At 40.7% G+C, this 18,584-nt stretch overlaps 1 long non-coding RNA gene across 2 annotated transcripts in view; it reads right to left on the bottom strand.

Annotated features, from left to right (window-relative positions):
* Positions 1–274: 274 nt before the first annotated feature.
* Positions 275–18,584, bottom strand: part of LOC141372823 (uncharacterized) — an 81,654-nt gene continuing 63,344 nt past the window's right edge. Inside the window, exon 3 of one of the 2 annotated variants that reach the window (XR_012378283.1) lies at positions 275–442. This is a non-coding gene — a long non-coding RNA (uncharacterized lncRNA). The remainder of the gene's footprint in view (positions 443–18,584) is intronic. The other variant, XR_012378284.1, reaches the window with a different exon arrangement.

Raw genomic sequence — 18,584 nt, forward strand, 5'->3', positions numbered from 1 at the left:
TTCTCTTAGCAAAATTATGGGTTATTAGATTAAGTTACACCAGACAAGACAGAACTGTGACTATTAAATCCGTGAATGTAAGAGTCCCTTGAACTTCCCTTGTCATGGGACAGCACAGATCCCAAAGTTTGAATGGGGTCCAACCTGCAGGTAACGCATAATTACAGAAATATATTGATCCCTAGATACACATCTTTTCACATTTAACATCTCTGAAATTAAGATTCATCTTCTGAACAATGGTATCTTATAATTGCTGCTGGCCAGGCAACAGACAAGATGTAGCAGTGGCTGCCTGCCCATGTACCAACCTGCTTGAGGTTTCTAACTGCACAAACGGACAACAGCAACTCATCAACTTTTCATTCAATAGACAATTTAAGGACCATTTCAGGAAGTAGAAAAATCCTGGTTGTTTTCTGAAATCCTCTGTTGACACCTTCTAAAAAGACCAAGAAAGGACCTGTATTAAAACTTGGGGTAGAGAGTGGAGTCATTGGCTTGGAAGAAAATCCTTGGAAGTACTGTTTAAATAAACCCTGCATAAGGGCGCCTGCGTGGTTCAGCAAGTTAAGCATCTGACTTTGGCTCAGGTCATGATCTCAGGGTCCTGGGATTGAGCCCCTCATTGGGCTCCCTGCTCAGCAGGGAGTCTGCTTCTCCCTCTCCCACTCTCTCTCTGCCCCTCCCCCCATTCATGTGTGCACTCTCTCTCTCAAATAGATAAAATCATTAAAAAATTTTTTAAAATTTGCATAACTGACACTCCTGGTGGCACAGAGGACAATTGTGCTTGGAAAAACAAGACATACATACATACATACATACCCAACTTTGAAGTGAAATGCGTTTCAGAAGATTGGACTCCAAGTGAGACATCTGGGGGAATACTTTAACCTATTTGTTTCTCTTACATATTCCTTCTGTACTATGCACAATTGATGTGATAGGATCTGTCGAAGTTTTTTTTTAGTAACTCATAATCAATTAATTTAAAAAGCTAATTTAAGCATCAGCAATAGTGACTCCAACCTGCACTCCTGGCTCGATACTGATGGAAATAATCTGCTGAACAATCTTGGAAGAAATGGCCAAATCCATGATTGCCTGTGGATTCTCATCTGGAAATAATCCCAAGCCCTAGAACATGCCCCATGAAAGATTTTTCTTGTAGTGATTCTAAGAATCTTGGTGGAAGACTAAGTCCTTTCACTTTGAGGTTCTTTTCCTTTGTGCCTCCAATCAAGTCCACTGACATGGTCTGCAGGGCTTTTCCATTGTGGCTGGTTAGTGTGACTCTAGCGTGGTAAACCCCTCCTCTCTGGCTCCATGGGTTTCTTTCTGGTGTCCTTAAAAACCTCCTTAGAAGCCTGTTCCTGGGCAAGAGCCAACAGCTGCGAGTCAGGATCTGCAACAACCACCACATCTTCCTCAAAGAGCTATTAAAGTTCAAAAAGTTCTTTCAATTATTATAAAATAAAAATGCTAAGTGATATGAAAGTATTGTGTCCTAGTTTTTTTGATGGCATTCCCTCCCTCTTTCTCGGCGGTACTAAGCCCTGGTGCATCTTACAATCAATGGCATCTCAGATTGGATGAAATAGGGTAGCTTCAGCTTTGGAGAGGTATAGGTCAGGGAGCCAGGTGGAGACGTACAGGAGGTCATTTTGCTGTTGTTGCATAATTCTCGTTTTGATCTCAATCTATAGGAGACTGACTATATCAATGGATCCAATGAATCTCCTAGGTTTCTACATTTTGTCTTATGCTCTTAAGCAGGGTGTTCCTAATTGTACTTAATTGTGTAACCAGAGTAATAGGATTTTACCACGGTCCTTATTAAATTTCATCTTCTTGGCTCTGGCCTGTTATTCTCATCTGTCAAAACATTTTTTAAAATTATGTTCTCTTTTTTGGAATTTTAGCTCTCCCCCCCCCCCCCAGCTTTCTGCCATCTGTAAATTTGATAAGCCCAACTTCTATACTTTATCCAAGTTGCTAATGAAAATGTTGAGCAAGTCTGGTGCAATTTTGTAGGCTCATGGCAGGCATTAGTGATTCTCTCGGGTTGGCATGAATCTACAGAAGAGCTCTTTCTGTATAGGCATTTTACCCAGCTGTGAGTCCATCGTTCTGAAATATAGTGCAGTTTTTAGGCACCCAAGCTTTGATCTCAGAGTAGACCCCTCCAACCCTAGCTATATGACCCTGGGCAAATTACCTGATGAATCTCTGCTTAGTTTCCTCATCTGTAAAATGGGACACTTGATTTTACTTTATAGGGATGGGTTGAGGATTAAATGAATTAATACTCACAAAATGCTTAACATAGTTCCTGACATATAGTAAGCTCTCAATAAATAATAATAGTTCTATCAGTTTTTTCAGATTTCTCCATTTTGCCCAATGCATATCATGAGACACTTTGTCAAATGCCTAGGAAAAACTCAACATAAATTAACTTTATCATTCCACTGTTCTAGCAGAATTATCCAAAAAAAAAGAAAGAAAAAATGAGGCCAATTTAGTATGTATAGTTTTTTTTTTTTATAATTTATAACTTGACTATTTTCAACAAGGAGTTGATGCAGCTAAAAAGAAAAGACACATATAGATTTGTTTGTAGTAACTCCAGGCTGGCTCTTAATGATCAACACTGCATTTTTAAGTGCTTACAAACACTTCGTTAACTCTTTCCAAAGTTTTGATGGGAATCCATACAAACCCAACAATTTTACATTTTCTTAAATCCCCCTTTTTGCCATGTAATGGTAACAAATATTTGCCTGTCTCCAAGCTTCCGGTGATCATGCCATTTCCAGGACCGCTTAAAGATAGATGTTGGTGTTTGTATGATCACATCTGCAATTTATTTTATTGTCTTAGATGTATTTCAAAAGATTTGCAGAATTAAACTCATTTGAGGCAGCTGGTACTCTCTTATCATCTCCTCATTTATCTTGGACTTCATTTCCTTATAACTGTTGTTGTTTTGTCCTTAAGCGTAGTGGTTTAAATCTTTAGAGCACATCACAATCACTTGGAGGAAGCAGAGCCTGTTAGAAATACACATTCACAGCCTGCTCTCAGAGATTTAGGATTAGTACATCTGAGATACGAGCTGGGAATATACATTTTAACAAAAGCATTCTGATGTACCACCTTTTAGAGACACCTTACATAGTGGAAAATTATGGAAAGTTATTTGGTAATTATGATTTTTCTTATAATGTTCTTATGTTCCTATACATGTTAGCATTAAGTATCTCTCCCAAGAATTGATCAAAGTCTTACCTGGCTGGTTGTTTTAGTCTAAACATAGATTGTAAAATCCTTTTTGCTTAGCATTTTTCATAAACCTCATATTACTGTGGATTTTGATCTTCCTGGCACTACTCACAAAGCTGGTGTCTTTTAAAAATAATTCTCTTGTGAATGGATAAAGGAGGTGTGTGTGTGTGTGTGTGTGTGTGTGTGTGTGTGTGTGTGTGATGAAATATTACTCAACCATAAAAAGGAATGAGATGTTGCCATTTGCAACAACACGGAGGGACCCACAAGGTATTGTTATGTCAAGTGCCAGAGAAAGACAACTCCCATATGATTTTACCTATATGTGGAATCAAAAAGCAAAACAAAACAAACAAGTGAACAAAAGACCCTTAAATACAGAGAAGAGGGTGCCGGGTTGGCTCAGTCAGTTGAGTGTCTGGTTCTTGGTTTAGGCCCAGGTTGTGATCTCGGGGTCATGGGATCGAACGCTGTGTTGGGCTCCACGCTCAGTGCAGAGTCTGCTTGGGATTCTTTCTCCTCCCTCTCCCTCCCCCCTGCTCCTCCCCCTGCTCTCTTTCTCAAATAAATAAGTAAAATCTTAAAAAAAAAAATACAGAGAACAAACTGGGGTTGTCAGAGGGGAGGTGGGTAGAGGGATGGGCGAAAGAGGTAAAGGGGAGTAAGAGGTACAAACTTCCAGGTATAAAATAAAGAAGTCACAGAGGTGAAAAGTACAGCACAGGGAACATAGTCAATACTATTGTAATAACATTGTATGGTGACAGATGGTGATGACACATTGCAGTGAGCAATGTATAGAATCATTGAATCAATATGTTGTACACCTGAAACTAATATAACACTGTATGTTAATTATACTTCAATAAAAAATTAAAAATAATAAAGTTAATTGTTCTTGGCTATGGGTCACTCCTGTCATTGTTAGCATGTGTACTTTAACAGCCTGAGCCCATTGGGGTGCTCTCTGTGCAGTTCTACCTTGACTCGTCCAGATGCCCATAGGGCAGTAGTCTATACCCTTGTGGCCTTCAACCAGCATTCACTGATAAGGACATGAAGGCTGTGGATGACCGAGAGAAGAGCTATAGAGCTACTTAGCAGAATGCCTATAGGAAACCTGCCTAGAAAGGGGCGCTATACTGGTGTTCTGCCCTTTGGAAGTGGCTGAGGTGAGAAGGGATAGATCCAGACCAAAACTGAGGCCATCCAGGTTTCTGAAATTGCTGACATCTGACCTTCCTTTAGACCTCTCCCCTGATGCCCCCAACTCACTTCTTCCTCTCTCTCCTCTGGATCTCATGTACACTTTCATTATTGCATATTTCACACTGTATTTTGGTTGTTTGTTCATGTGTCTGCCATTCATTATAACTTTGTAAAGTCAGGAACAAGGTCTCCTTTATTGAAAACAAAAAATATCGATATTTGGTAAAGAAAGAAAGAACATGCACTTTACATTCAATGAGTATTTCTTAAATTAAGCGAAGGATAAAAAATTTTTGACAGGCATGCCACACTGCCTGTCCTGGTGTTGGGGCAGACATTGCTAATGGATCTTAGACCTCTTCCTTCTTGGACCTGGAAGCAATTTCAATGTTCTTCAAAACATGGCTTTGCATTAAATCGACCAGAATTGGCTTACAAAATGAAACCTATTTGCCAATGCTGAACAAAATGCAAGTTCCTTTCTCCTGCAGTTCAGTTGTTAACTCCCTTCGTGAAATAAAAAAAAAGAAAAAAAAGAAAAGAAAACTCAGAAATATAAATTAAGTACTTAAAAAGTCAAGGTGATATGACAAATACTAAGGGAAAACACAGAGAATGACATTGGAAGGATATGAGTAGCCAGCATCTCACAAAAAGCAGGTGTCTGGGTTTTCCAGCTTCTGAGACTCTAGAATGATACCCATGATACAATAATGAGAATGATACTAAACTCAGACTCTCATCTCATGGGATCAGCCAAGTTTGAAACCTTTTAAGTCATGATTCTAACATACCTCAGAAATAGGGATTTCAGTTGGATCCAAAATCAATGTGTAAGTGGAGAGCCCTGCCTTCAGCATTAGGAGGCAAGGGCAGCAATCTTTGTGCTAAAAGGGGGATAAACAAAAGCAAGACCATCTGGGAGCATTTTCTTCCTCTGACTCCCTTCACTTCCCCTTCCTTCTATAAGCACCTGTGAACCCCGATTATTATCTGTCACTTACCAATCTTGAAATTTCCATTTTGTTCTGATAAAGTCCTCTTTTGTGTATCTCCATAAGCTGCCCAAAGTGGAGCTGCTCTGAAGTAGAGCCAGACACTCCCTATCTCTTTCTCTCAAACATGACCACTACGCTTGTTTTCTCTGAAGTTCCTATTTTAGAACTCAATGATACGGAGAAAAATACCCCTTCTCTTAACTCCTAGATTGAAGGCTAAAGGACTGAAAGGTACCTTTAGGGTGTTAATCAGCTCTGAATTTTCTGGAGTCAGTCTCAGAGGGAAGTTAGATTTTAAGAGGCTATAATATGGAAATACATATTTATCAGACACTGTTAGTGTCTCCAAATCAGAAAAAAAAATTTTACCATAAAGGTAATTTTTAACTTTAATTCCTTATAAGTATAGAAAATGTATTAAAGAATCCTATCCCTCTCTGCTTTCAGAAACAGCTTCACTGGTTTGATGCTGCCACAGGATCAGCACCAAGGGCATCGATGTTGTTTCACAAAGCCGTGAAGAAGTGCAATGAGCATCCCATGAGCTGTTGTTGTATGTTGGGCTAAATGTCTCCACTGTGCCTCTTCTTGAGTTTTTGGACATATTTTTATTGTCCTGTCTATTCTCCACTCATGGAGCTGTCAGACGCCATTCCTGGCTCTTATAAAGAACCCACCTTTCAAAATGCATGTTTTCTTTCAAGTTATTGCTCTAAGGGTTTATGGGCTAGAAAACCAGAGGATGAGGTTTCTTTGAACTGTGTATGAAATAAAAGTTAGTCAACACTGAATGAAGCCTTGAGGACTTTCTGATGAATAAAGTACAGTAAATAAAGTAATGAACTTGTTGCCATCTAACTGGACTATGTAGTCATTTTATATTTAGTCATGGATTCTTGGGTGGTTGAGTTTGCTGGAAAAGTAATTTTGGGTAAAGTGTTGCAATTTTAAAATAATTTAATAGTCGTTAGAAAATTTAATTTTTTTGGAAAACATTTCTTAGAAAATTTTAAATATGTCCCTGAAGAGTTTTATGTAATTCAGTTTTTACAGTCTATTTAAGGGAATCTTGCAATGATTCTTTTCCTGAAGTATAGAAGAATTAAAAAACATATGGCTGCTTTTCCATATGTTAACTTAGAGCAGGTCATGTTGGTTTTTTAGTTTCTAAGTGTGCAGTTCAACCAAGCCTAGGAAGATCAGGGAAGGACTTCAGTTGCAGGAATAAGACAGGAAAGGGATCCAACCAATCTCCCACCAGAAACAACCAAAACTGCTGACTAAAAAAAAAAAAATTTTTTTTAACTTCTTAAAAACAAGTTAAGATCTGGCATGTAAGTAAGAAACTCAAGTCTAAAACCAAAGGGAAACATGATCTCTGAAAGTTAAGTGGCACCCTAAAGCTATTTTTGAAGTAAGGGCATTTGCCAATGGAGGCAAACTTGAACTTAGGTTCTAAGAGCTTCTCAAGGAGACAGAATTAAAGCTCAGGGCCTGCCCTTCCCCTCACTAATATGGGTCAAACCCTCAGGGTCAGGGTGAAACTAAGAGTAAATGTACCTCTCCCCTCAGGCCCAGGAGATTACAGGACAAGTTGTCCTTATGATGAGCAAAGCAGGACAGCTGATAATGGTAGGAACCTGCTCTGACAAGTTATAACTGCAAGTTTGTACTTTCACAGCTTCCAAGTCCATATCTCTTTGGTGATTAATAAATAAATAGAAACAAAAAAGAATCATAAAACCCTCTCAAGTTGTAAATTTAGTTTAAAATAATTTAGTTTAAAGTGCCCCTGTGTGCCTAGCAGAGGCAAATGAAAGTTTTTTCTGGAGAAAATTTGTGTCATCCTAGGCTTCAAAGAATCCCCCCCGGAAATAAATTTTCAAAGACATGAGCAGCATATACTCAAAGATAGCTGAGCCTACAAGAATAAATCATAAAGAATAAGAACTGGATAAAAAGAGACCTCCAAAGACTTCAGATTTTGAAATTACTAGACAGAATCAATAAAACCAGCTATGCTTACTAAATTAAAAAAAAAAAAAGGAAACTATATGTACAGAAAAGGAAACAACAAAAAGTGACCTAGCAGATTTGAAAAAGAAATAAGTAGAACTCAAAATATAAAATATAATAACCAAAGTTAAAAGCTCAGTAGACATGCTCAAAGAGTTTAGACACAACTGAAGATAGAATTAGAAAACTAAAATATGGATCAGAAGAAATTACTCAGAGGATAGTTCAGAGACACAACAAAGCAAATAAAAAAGAGAGGTTAGGAGACATGGAGAACAGAATGAAAAGATGTAGCACTCATTTAATCAGACCCCTAAAAGGAGAGGAGAGGAGGGCTTAGGAAAAGATAACATTAAAGAGATAATGGCTCAGGGCTTTTCAGAACTGATCAAAGATATCAATCCACAGATACAAGAATTATGAGCATAAAAAATAAAATGAAATCTACACCTAGATTCATCATGAAACTTAAAAAAAAACAAAGACAAACAAGATCCTAAAATCAACCAGAGAAAAAGATAATCTTCAAAGTAGTGGCAACTAGACAATAATTGAATTCTTAATTGTCACAAAGGAAGTAACAAAGGAAGCCAGAAGTGAGTGGAATGAAATCATCAATGTATGTAAATAACTGCCAATCTAGAATTCTATACCCAGTAAAATATCTTAGAAATAAGGTCAAAATAAAGTCATTTTTAGACAGATCAAAGCTGAGAGAGTTTGCCACAAGCACATTTGAATTCACAAACTTTCCTTTAGGTAGAATGAATAGAGTGAAGGTGATCTCACAAGGAAGACTTGAAATAGAAGAAGAAGGAAAGAGCAAAGAAAATGGTAAACCTACAGATAATAATGTCCGGAAGGACAAAACTTACAACAATAAAAACAAGAGAGAATTAAAATATCTGAGAACAATAACATGTCAGGGAGGGTAAATGGAATTAAAATGTTTTATGGTCTTTAAATTATGTGGGAGAAGGGTAAAGGTATTGATTATTTTCAGACTTTAAGTTAAGGATATATATTAATTTCTTGGATAATCACCAAAGGTATATAATTTTCAAACTAGTAGAAGGAAAAGAATGGAATAATTTTTAGGGTTTTGTTGTTGTTGTTGTTTTTGTTTTTTTACCAATCCAAGAACACAAGGAAGAAAAGACAACACATAATAAATGGGACAAATATAAATGAGATGGCAGTTTTAAATCCCAATATATAAATAATTACATTAAATATAAATGGATTACTGAACAAAAGAGTATATACCATATGAGTCCATACATATAAAGTTAAAAAAAGACATAACTGAAGGAAATTATATAAAAGGGCCGCTTGTGACAAGCGGAATAATGGCCCCCAAAGATATCCATATCCTAATCCCTGGAACCTAAAAACATGTTAACTTACATGGCAAGAGGAACTTCGCAAATGTGACTAAGTTAAGAATCTTCAGATTATTCTGGATTATCCAGTTGAGCCCAGTGCAATCACAGGGGTCCTTTTTACGAGGGAGATAGGAGAGTCAGAGTCGTAGAGAGAAGAGAAGCAGAGGGCAGAGAGGAGACAAGATGCCTTGCTGCTGACTTTGAGGATGGAGGAAGGGGCCACAAGTCAAGGAATGCAGGCAAACTCTAGAAGCAAGAAAAGGCAAGATAACAGATTCTCCTCTAGAGCCTCTAGAAGGAACACAGTCCTGCAGACCCCTAAACCTCTGACTCCTAGAACTGTAAGATGATTTTAAGCTACTAAATTTGTAGTAATTTGTTATGGCAGCAATAGGAAACTACTGAAAGATATACTACATATCTATATCTAATCTATATTTATCAATGTGACAAAGCAACAAATAAAAGCAAGGAAATGATTATCACAGAAGTCAGGATGGTGGCTCCTCCAGTGGTCAGGAAGAGAGACAAGAGGGGCCAGGCCAATTCTACTTCTGGACATGGGTGGAAGTTACACGTCATAATTATTCTGAAAGCATACATGTTTTCGCACTCTTTCTGTAATAGCAAATATTTCATCACAATAAAAAAATGTAAAAAGCAAAAAAATAAAGGGGCGCCTGGGTGGCTCAGATGGTTAAGCATCTGCCTTCAGCTCAAGTCATGATCCTGGGGTCCTGGGATCAAGCCCCGCATTGGGCTCCTGGCTCAGCAGGGAGCTTGCTTCTCCCTCTCCCTCTGCCTCTCCCCCTGCTCATGCTCTCTCTCTCTCTGTATCGCTGCGTCTCAAATGAATAAAAAAAAAAAAAAAAAAAAAAAGCAAAAAAATAAAAACCGGGAAGCCTGGGGTTAAATATTTACAGAACATTTAATTAGTAATGAGTTTCTAAGAATTGAGAAACAGATTACCCAGCCTGTAGAATATCCCTACTCCTTATAGTGCCTCTTAAGGCTTCTTGACATTTGACCTCTCCTCTGCTCATTAATACCCCCACATAGTTGAGAATGGAAAGATTCTGGAGGGACAAAAGCCATGTGTGGACTATATCACTTATTAACTATGTGGACTTGGCAAGTAACTTAAATTCTTGGTTTCTTAATCTATAAAACGGAGGTAATAGTAGTATCTTTCTCCACAGAGTTGTTACAGGAAAGAAATGAGATAAAGCACTTAGGACATTACCTATCTAAAAATGCCACTTCCTTTTTTATTTCATTTATCCATCCCCCACCCCCCAAAATAATGTTTATGGAGCACTTGCCTCATACTGGGCCTTTTGCTAGATTTTAGGGATGCAAAGCCAAATAAACCCAGGCCCCATCTTCAAAGGGTTCTTAGTTTAGCAGAGGAAGCAGATGAAAAGTAGCTAATTGTAATGCAAAGAGTTAGCAGTACAATTAAGGTATAAACAATGTGCTGAGGCCTCATAGGGGGAGGAGTCATTAACAGGACCTGTGGTGGAGTAAGGAGGGGGACTAGGCTGAGAAGCCTGCCCAGAGGTAACGCTTGAACAATGTCAAGAAGGATGGGTAGGCATTTGCCTAGGAGAAGATGAGGTTGGAATATTTCCATAAAGGGATGAGTATAGGCAAGCGAGGAAGAAGATACGGGTCTGGGGAAATGATGCACTGCTGGGTGTTAGAGATGTGAGGAAGGAGATGAAGTTGGAGTAGTCAGCTGTGGTCAGAAGTCAAAAGGCCACATTTGCCACGTGAGAGTTGGGATGGTCTTCTCCAAGCAGTGGACAGCTGTCATGGGCAGGGCCACATGAGGACAGGATGGTTGGAGCCATATGTGAGAACTACCACTCTGCCCCTGTGCAGATGGGTGGGAAAGACTCTGAGGACGACCACCCGCAGCAGTCTGGATGAGAGGGCTTGAACTAGACCATAGCCTTGGAACGGATCTAGGGGCCAGAGATTCCAGAGACATCGAGAAGACAGAATTGAGTGGACTGGTACCCTATTGCCTCAGGGTGGAGGTAATTACCAGATTTCTAGCTAATTGTGCTAACAACCACAGTGGATAACAATACCACTAACCAAGTTTGAGGATATCTACAGAGCAGGTGGTGGGGTGAATAGGAATTTATTTTGGATTTACTGAGTTTGAGGTGCCTGTGGAACATCTAGGTGGAGATTTCTAGCAGGGTGTTGGAAATTTAGTTCTGAAACTTAGGAGAAATGTGGACATGGAGATTTGGAAGCTATAAACATACAAATGGAGGGGGAAGCCAGAGGAGTGTGTGGGATGGACCATGTGATCAATATGTTTGTTGAATCTGCTTGGGAAGAATGAATCATAGGCTCACCTAAGTGCCTTTTTCCTTAGCATGTATTTTGGGCCTACATTAAGAATGTTTCCATTAGGGGCGCCTGGGTGGCTCAGTTGGTTAAGTGTCTGCCTTCAGCACAGGTCATGATCTCAGGGTCCTGGGATGGAACCCCACAAGGGTTTCCTGCTCAGTGGGAGTCTGCTTCTCCCTCTCCCTCTGCCCCTCCCCCTGCTCGTGTTCTCTCTCTCTCTCTCAAATAAATAAATAAAATCTTTAAAAAAAATGTTTCCATTATATATCTTTCTTCTAACAAGATCATATTGATCTCTCCTTGTAGTAACTACTAATGACTTGAGTCCATGTTTAAAGCTTCGATTTAGATTGTTGGGTTTTACCAAAATCACTTAAGAACATGAGACATGTGGAAAATTCTATTAAGAGTATTCTGACAGGCAAATCTTGTTCCTGAATACCAATTAAGTAAAAAGTTTGCACAAAATATTTAATGGAATGGCAAGAGTTCTGAGGATGTCAAGATTTGTATTCTTCTCAGATGGATATTTGATAAGCAACTTATTAAAAATTTTCAGCATAAATAAAAACTTCCTGATGTTTAAGAATGTTTCCATCTATGCTTGTGATTTCAGTAACATACTTCGGCAGTTTCAGACCTTCTGAAGCTAGAGTCATAAGATTTTGAGCCCTAGAAGGGACTTTAGAGGTCATTGAAATGAACCCTTTAAGGTTTGGCTTGCCTGGGTAACTGACCAGGTCTCTTGATCCCTAGATCACTCTTTCCTCTTCACACCGTCTTCCTTCTCAATGGATTCCAATCTTGCTGAAGTTTCATGATAAAAATGAACTAAACCTCAGCCGTCCAAATGAAAGGTTTTAATTTATTTATGAATTTAAGGCAGATCTGTGACACTTGGAGCTAGATAAGAACAAAAAGCCAAGTGTGATTAAGATCCTTCCTTTGCCTCATTCTGTCTCAGGCTTCTTGGCAGAATGAGAATTATCAGAGTCCCACAAGGACAGACCTAGAGGAGAGGACAATGACGAGAGTCTGGTCTCAAGTAGGGTTGCCAGATTTAGCAAATATAAGTAAGAGGATGCCTAGCTAAATTTGAATTTCAGATAAATAATTAATAATTTTTTAGCGTAAGTATGTCCCACGCAGTATCTGGGACATACTTACACTAAAAAAGGATTCATTGTTTATCTGCAATTGGAATTTTTAACTGGGAGTTGTGTATTTTACCTGGCAACTCTCATCTTGAAGTCAAGGCTTTCAGGAGACGACTGAGGCAGGTTGAGTGAGCCCAGCTAAAGGTAGTGTGTCTTTGAAAACAGCACGTTTCAAATAGTTCTGGAATCTGCTACTCTTTGTGCAAAAGTGAAAGAGGTGTCATGCTGTGCCACTGCCATCCCACTCCCCCAGACTGTAGTACAGTGTGGGACCGATCTTTCATGAGATTAACAGGGAGGGTGGAGGGGTGGAAGGCTCGAACGCAGAGTCCCATGTCTGCGTGTTCTAAAGCAGCTGTAGTGTCTCCTGTGTCTTTAACAGGGCAGACGGATTTTGCAGGCACAGAATCAGAATTCATTATATAATCAGTGATTACAAAACCAAAGCTAAAATGTGGAACAATACAATTTTCCACCACAGAAAACCATAAAACAACTATTCTGCAAGACAGTGCCTCACCCTGGCGTCCAAGGCCAGGACCCTGCACCGTAAGCCTCATTTCACAAAAAGGCTGAGCGTTAAAGTCTCACCTGGTCAGAAAACAGGGCTGAGTGATAAGAGCAATGGAATGCCAGCTGGGCGTCAGCGTATTAGCAGAGGCTGGCCACACGCTCCTCGGCAGGAAGATGTCAGGACACTAACTCTAGGCGTGATTTTCAAGTTCAGCTGTGATGGCCACATGAGCAATGCCAAATCTAGTGAGAGTCCAGGTATGAAACTATCTCCCAGGGTGGTTCAGGTGTCTGTGGTTGGAAGGGGTGACAGTGCTCGTGGCAGTGGAGGTGGGGAGAGGGTTAGAAGTGATTGGGCAAATCTGAGAAGGAACTCGATTTAAGCAAGCAATAGGCTTGCAGTATAGCTGCAAACATATTGGTAAAGTTGCACAAACGGCCGTGGCCACGTGTCCTCCTAGCAGCACTGTGAGGCCCATAGTCAATTTCCTTTTACTTTTTATTGTAGACAGAAATGTTCTTATAGGACATTCAAACTTACTATTTAAAAAAAAAAATTCCTCATGCAGTCTTAATGTTGCCTAGAGTAAAAAATAAATGTTGAAAACCAGGCCATCGTGGAGTGAAGAATGTGGTTAATTGTAAAAATCATATGTGGCCGCCATGGTAAAAAAATCACATTGAGAGGCGTGTGGGTGGTACAGTCAGTTGAGTGTCCAACTCTTGACTTGGGCTTAGCTGGTGATCTCAGGGTCATGGGCTCGAGCCCCACGTGGGGCTCCGCACTCAGTGGGGACTCTGCTTGAGATTCTCTCTCTCCCTCTGCCCTTCCCCCCACTCACGTGTGCTCACTCTCTCTCTCTTTCTCTAAAATAAATAAATCTATAAAGAAAAATCCATTGAACAACTATGTAATAGTTCTATTTTTTTAAAACTTCAGTGAGGGAGGAAGCAAACAGTATATGAGTGCCCGCCATGGGCCAGGGCTTTCTGGAAGCTTTTTATCATCTCAGCTAATTCTTTTAATTAAAAAAATTTTTTTGTAGGGATGCCTGGGTAGCTCAGTCAGTTAAGCATCTGCCTTCGGTTCAGGTCATGATCCCAGGATCCTGGGATCGAGTCCCGCATCGGCCTCCTTGCTCAGCAGGGAGCCTGCTTCTCCCTCTGCTGTTCTTCCTGCTTGTGCTCTCTCTTGCTATGTCAAATAAATAAATAAAATCTTTAAAAAAAATTTTTTTTGTATTGTGTAAGATAACACAAAAATCACCACTGTAACCATTTCTCAGTGTACAATTCAGTTGAAGTAAATACATTCATCATGTTGTAGGACCCTCACAGCTACTCATCTCCAGAACTTCACCATCCCAAGAGAAACTCTGTATCCACTAAGCAAGGAGTCCTCATTTCTCCCTTCCCCCAGGCCCTGTTAATAACCCCTATTCTTTTCTGCCACTATGAATTTGCCTCCTTTAGGTACCTCATACAAGTAGAATCATACAATACTTATCCTTTTGTGTCTGGTTTATTTCACTTCCTATAATGTTTTCAAGATCCACCTATGTTGTACCACAGACTATCTCATCTAATTATTACAGCCTGCAAAACAGGTTCTCTTATTACTCTAAGGAAATGACCCTGCCCCCAAGCATGCATGCTCTGTCTCTGGAATTCAGGTTGAACGGTCTATTCTGGTGGGATTGCCCTAGTGACACCATAAAGTATGGCCACACCCTGGGAGGTCAGGGGCCCAAGCCCTGAGAACCGCCCTGGAAGAGGGTGTGGTGATGCGGTAGCAGGTGTTTCTAGGTTCTTTTGGTCTCCAAGGCGGGAAAACATGGGTTTGGGTGAGGAACAGAACTGCCTGGTGACCTTCCAGGGACAAAGTCAATTTGCCCCAGAGCAGTACTTCCAGTCCCTGAGCCCAGAAATGGGCCTAGTGCCTCATCTTTCCTCCCCCACCCCCAATATAGAATTCACAGTAGAAATAATACCAAACCATTCAACAATGCCAGGAGGCCCTACAACAGTCCCATTACTTCATACTTAAAAAACACTTTTTTGACACAATTTTAGACTTAGAGAAAAGTTGCACAAATAATACAGAGTGTTCCCCTACTTGCTTCCCCCAGCTTCCCTGAACGCTCAGATCTAGCAATAATCACGGTCCAATGATCAAAATTCAGAAATTAAAACAAGCGCAATATTAATGCAACTACTGACTTTGTTCAGATCTCACCAGTTTTTCCACAAGTGCCCCTTTCCTGTTCCACTCCCCAGTCCAGATAATCCCATGCTGCATCTAGTCACCAGGGGTAGTGGGAGCCGATCTATGATAGCCCCTCTCTCTTTCTTTGCCTATTATGACCTTGACAGTTTGGAAGCACTGATCAGTTACTTTGCTGAACGTCGCTTAATTTGAAGTGGTTCAATGTTTTCTCATGGTTGAGCTGAAATTATGCATTTTTGGCAAGCCTACCTTTCTCGGTGCAAAATAATCAGGGGTACGTGCGTCGATGTGTCTTAATACTGATGATGGGAACCTTGATCACTTGGATAGGGTGGTGTCTGCTGGGTTTCCTCACTGTGAAGTTATTCTTTTTCTCTTCGTAATTAATAATTATGATGAGAAAACTACTTTGAGACAATGCAAATATCCTGTTTCTCCTCAAATGTTTGCCTGCTAATTTTAGCCTCCATCAGTGGATTCCCTGCAGCAATTATTACCGTGGTGATTTTTTTGTTTTCTTCATTCTTTCCACATGTATTAAGTGGAATTCTTTTATAAGGAAGACCTGTCCTTTCTCCTACATGTATTTATTTTTTCAGTCATTTATTTGTACCAGTATGGACTCATGGATATTTATTTTACACTTCGATGCTTTAAGAAGTTAATCAAATGTCAAATTATTTCTGGAAAATTCCCTTTTCTCTCTCTTGTGTTCATTTTCCATCCCTTCGTCTGTTGCCCCAGCCTTGTTGGTCATGCCATTGGTCTGCCTGTTGCACCATCTTGCTCTCACATGTTGGGAGTGATTTCAGGGAGAGGCGCCATTCAAAGGATGGTTTGGGAAGCCTCTTCATGCTGGGGTGGGGGACAGGCTCTGCGAAGGTGTGTTCTCAATAGTGCTGTGACTCACCTGGAATGAGGAACTGAGCCCCTGAGGTCCATAGGAGGGTGGGAAAGGGGAAGATCCCCCCCTCCAGTCAAAATGGGCAGAAAGTAGAAAGTAATTGTGCTTAGGAAAGTCACGAGGTTGAGAATGTCTCACACCTGACATTTCTCAAGTCCCATGGCTCAGGTCTGAAGAAAATGTGATTACGTAGGTCAAAGTCTCTAACTATAGAAAACCAGCCGTTGGCTATGGATAATCTCAAGGCCACCCTCTGTAATAAATATGTTTACTTTTCGTGTGCTGTTGCGGACATATGAGGACAAGGTGATAATTTGGGTGAATGGTCTCCTTCATGAAAAGATTCACTTTGACAGAAAAAAACCCCTTTTCCCCCAAGTACACTTTATAATTATTCCTTTTATAAGTCAAACTGGAACTTAGTAATCCAGCCAAAACCTGGATTCAGGGTGTGAATGAGCTTTATTGACTATCTGTGTGTCCACAAATCACCTTGTAATCCCCAACCTGAGGTGGTGCATTCCTGTCCTATTGAATCAGGGGTCTGCAAGAGAGGCCCCGTGACCATCTTGTCGGTAGTGAAGAACCCAGGCCCAGTGCCCTCCACCGTGGGCTTAGAACTCTTCAAGGACCTAGAGCCCCTCTGCTTGACCCTCTTTGCCCACTTTCACAGCTTGGATAAGGCTTTAACCTTTCCTCGGGGGCACCCTGGCCAATTTAGGGCAGACAAAACTGTATTTGGCCGCCACCTCGGTTTTCTTTGTCACTCAAGTATCCATGGTGGGTGCAGGTGTCTGTCTGCCTGTCATTTGCTGAGCATCTTCTCTGTACCAGGCTCCACACGGAGTGCTTTACCACCATGACGAAATCTCCAGGTATGTATTGTTTGCCCATTTTACACACAAAGAAACTGAGACCCAGTAATTCCCACCACCTTCTTTCATTCCCTACTCTTGTAATGCTCGGATGTTGTGCATTTGGAACTTTTTCCCTTGGCTTTAGGCTCTTGGTGTCAATGCCACAGCACCAACCAGAACATGGTGCATAAGCTTCCCACCAGAGAGGTACGTTCCTCACCAAATGTGGGTTCCTCATGACAGGGCCAATGAAGGGGAGTCAGAACATTAGTCTCATGTTTCCCCTGGGGGTGAATTCCAGAGAGCCAACAAGAGCAGAATCGCTCCTTCTTTGCGTGTTTTTTTAATAATACTGTCCAGTTTGTATTTCCTGAGCATTTACAAAGTGCCAGGCAATGTGACAAGCACCTCACACACATTATGTCCAGATTCTATCCAGGTCTCTGGTATGCTTCAGAATTCAGAATTGTTCAGATTTCTGACAGGCAAATCCACATATTCCACATTTTTCATAATACCCCCTAGTAAGGTCTGGAGGAGCATCCATCAACAAAAAATTAATATTTCTGCAGTGAAAATACAGATAATCATGTTTAATGGGATAACTAAAACCATATAAGGTGTCACGTCAGTTCAGATCAGGTTTTGCCGGCAAGTGAATTTCCTGTAAGCTTTTTAAAAAATCTGTTTTTCAGAGGTTTTGGGGTTTCAGAATTGCTGATACAGGATTATGGGTCTAGAATATTTCACTATTCCCACTGTACAGATGAGAAGACTGAGGCTTGAAATATTAAGCGCCTATCCAAAGTCATCCCATAAGCGGTTATAGGACCAGGATTTGGACCCCATTTGATTGTGCTCATGCCATCGCACATTTTCACCTCTGCTTTAACTTCAAAAGTCCACATGGCAGGAGATAAAAGTACTCAGACCCGACATACTTCACTTCCACATGAGAAACCACTTATTGCTGACATTCAAATACATTTTCGGTGGGAATGATGAATAGATTTTCTTACGAACGGATAGACCAGAGAGCATTTCCATATTGGGACACCTTCTCCAAGAGCTTAACAAAGCAAAGCACAAGTCACACCGGGGAGGGGAGGAAAAGGGTGTGTGGCTTTTCCATTCTAAAAAAATACTTTGTTCTTTTCTATTCTTTCCAACTCCGTGTGCTTTCTTCTTTGGTTCCACTCTGCTCTGACTCATGGGCTAATGGCCTGGGCCCTCTGTTCGCACAGGCTGCAGAGCGGCTGGCCTTTCCCACCAACCCTGGTTGCCACTGCCATTCTTGAAGGGTCTTCCTCTGTCCTTGGGTCGGGTCTCTCTTTCCCAGGTCCTCGGCCCCATGGCTCCAGGTTCTCACCAATCTGTCATCCCCTGTGAGCCCAGTCATAATAGCCACTTGCTAACTAACTAGCAGAGAGCTAGGATCATTTCACGTAAACATCCTCAGCGGCATTCTAGAACTTAAAGGCTTGTCATTCCAACCGAAGTAAACAAGTCTGTTTCAGGGAATTGGAGAGGACCAAAATGAGCGTGTGTGTGTGTGTGTGTGTGTGTGTATGTGTGTGTGTGTGTGTATGTTATTGCTGCGCTGCCAAATCTGCCTCCTCCAAGTCACCAAGAATGTGAATACCTGCCCAGCCACTCAGCA

The sequence above is a fragment of the Callorhinus ursinus genome, unplaced genomic scaffold, assembly GCF_003265705.2.
Source record: "Callorhinus ursinus isolate GAN/ISIS: 27379988/994484 unplaced genomic scaffold, GSC_fseal_2.0 scaffold5, whole genome shotgun sequence".
Lineage (NCBI taxonomy): Eukaryota > Metazoa > Chordata > Mammalia > Carnivora > Otariidae > Callorhinus > Callorhinus ursinus.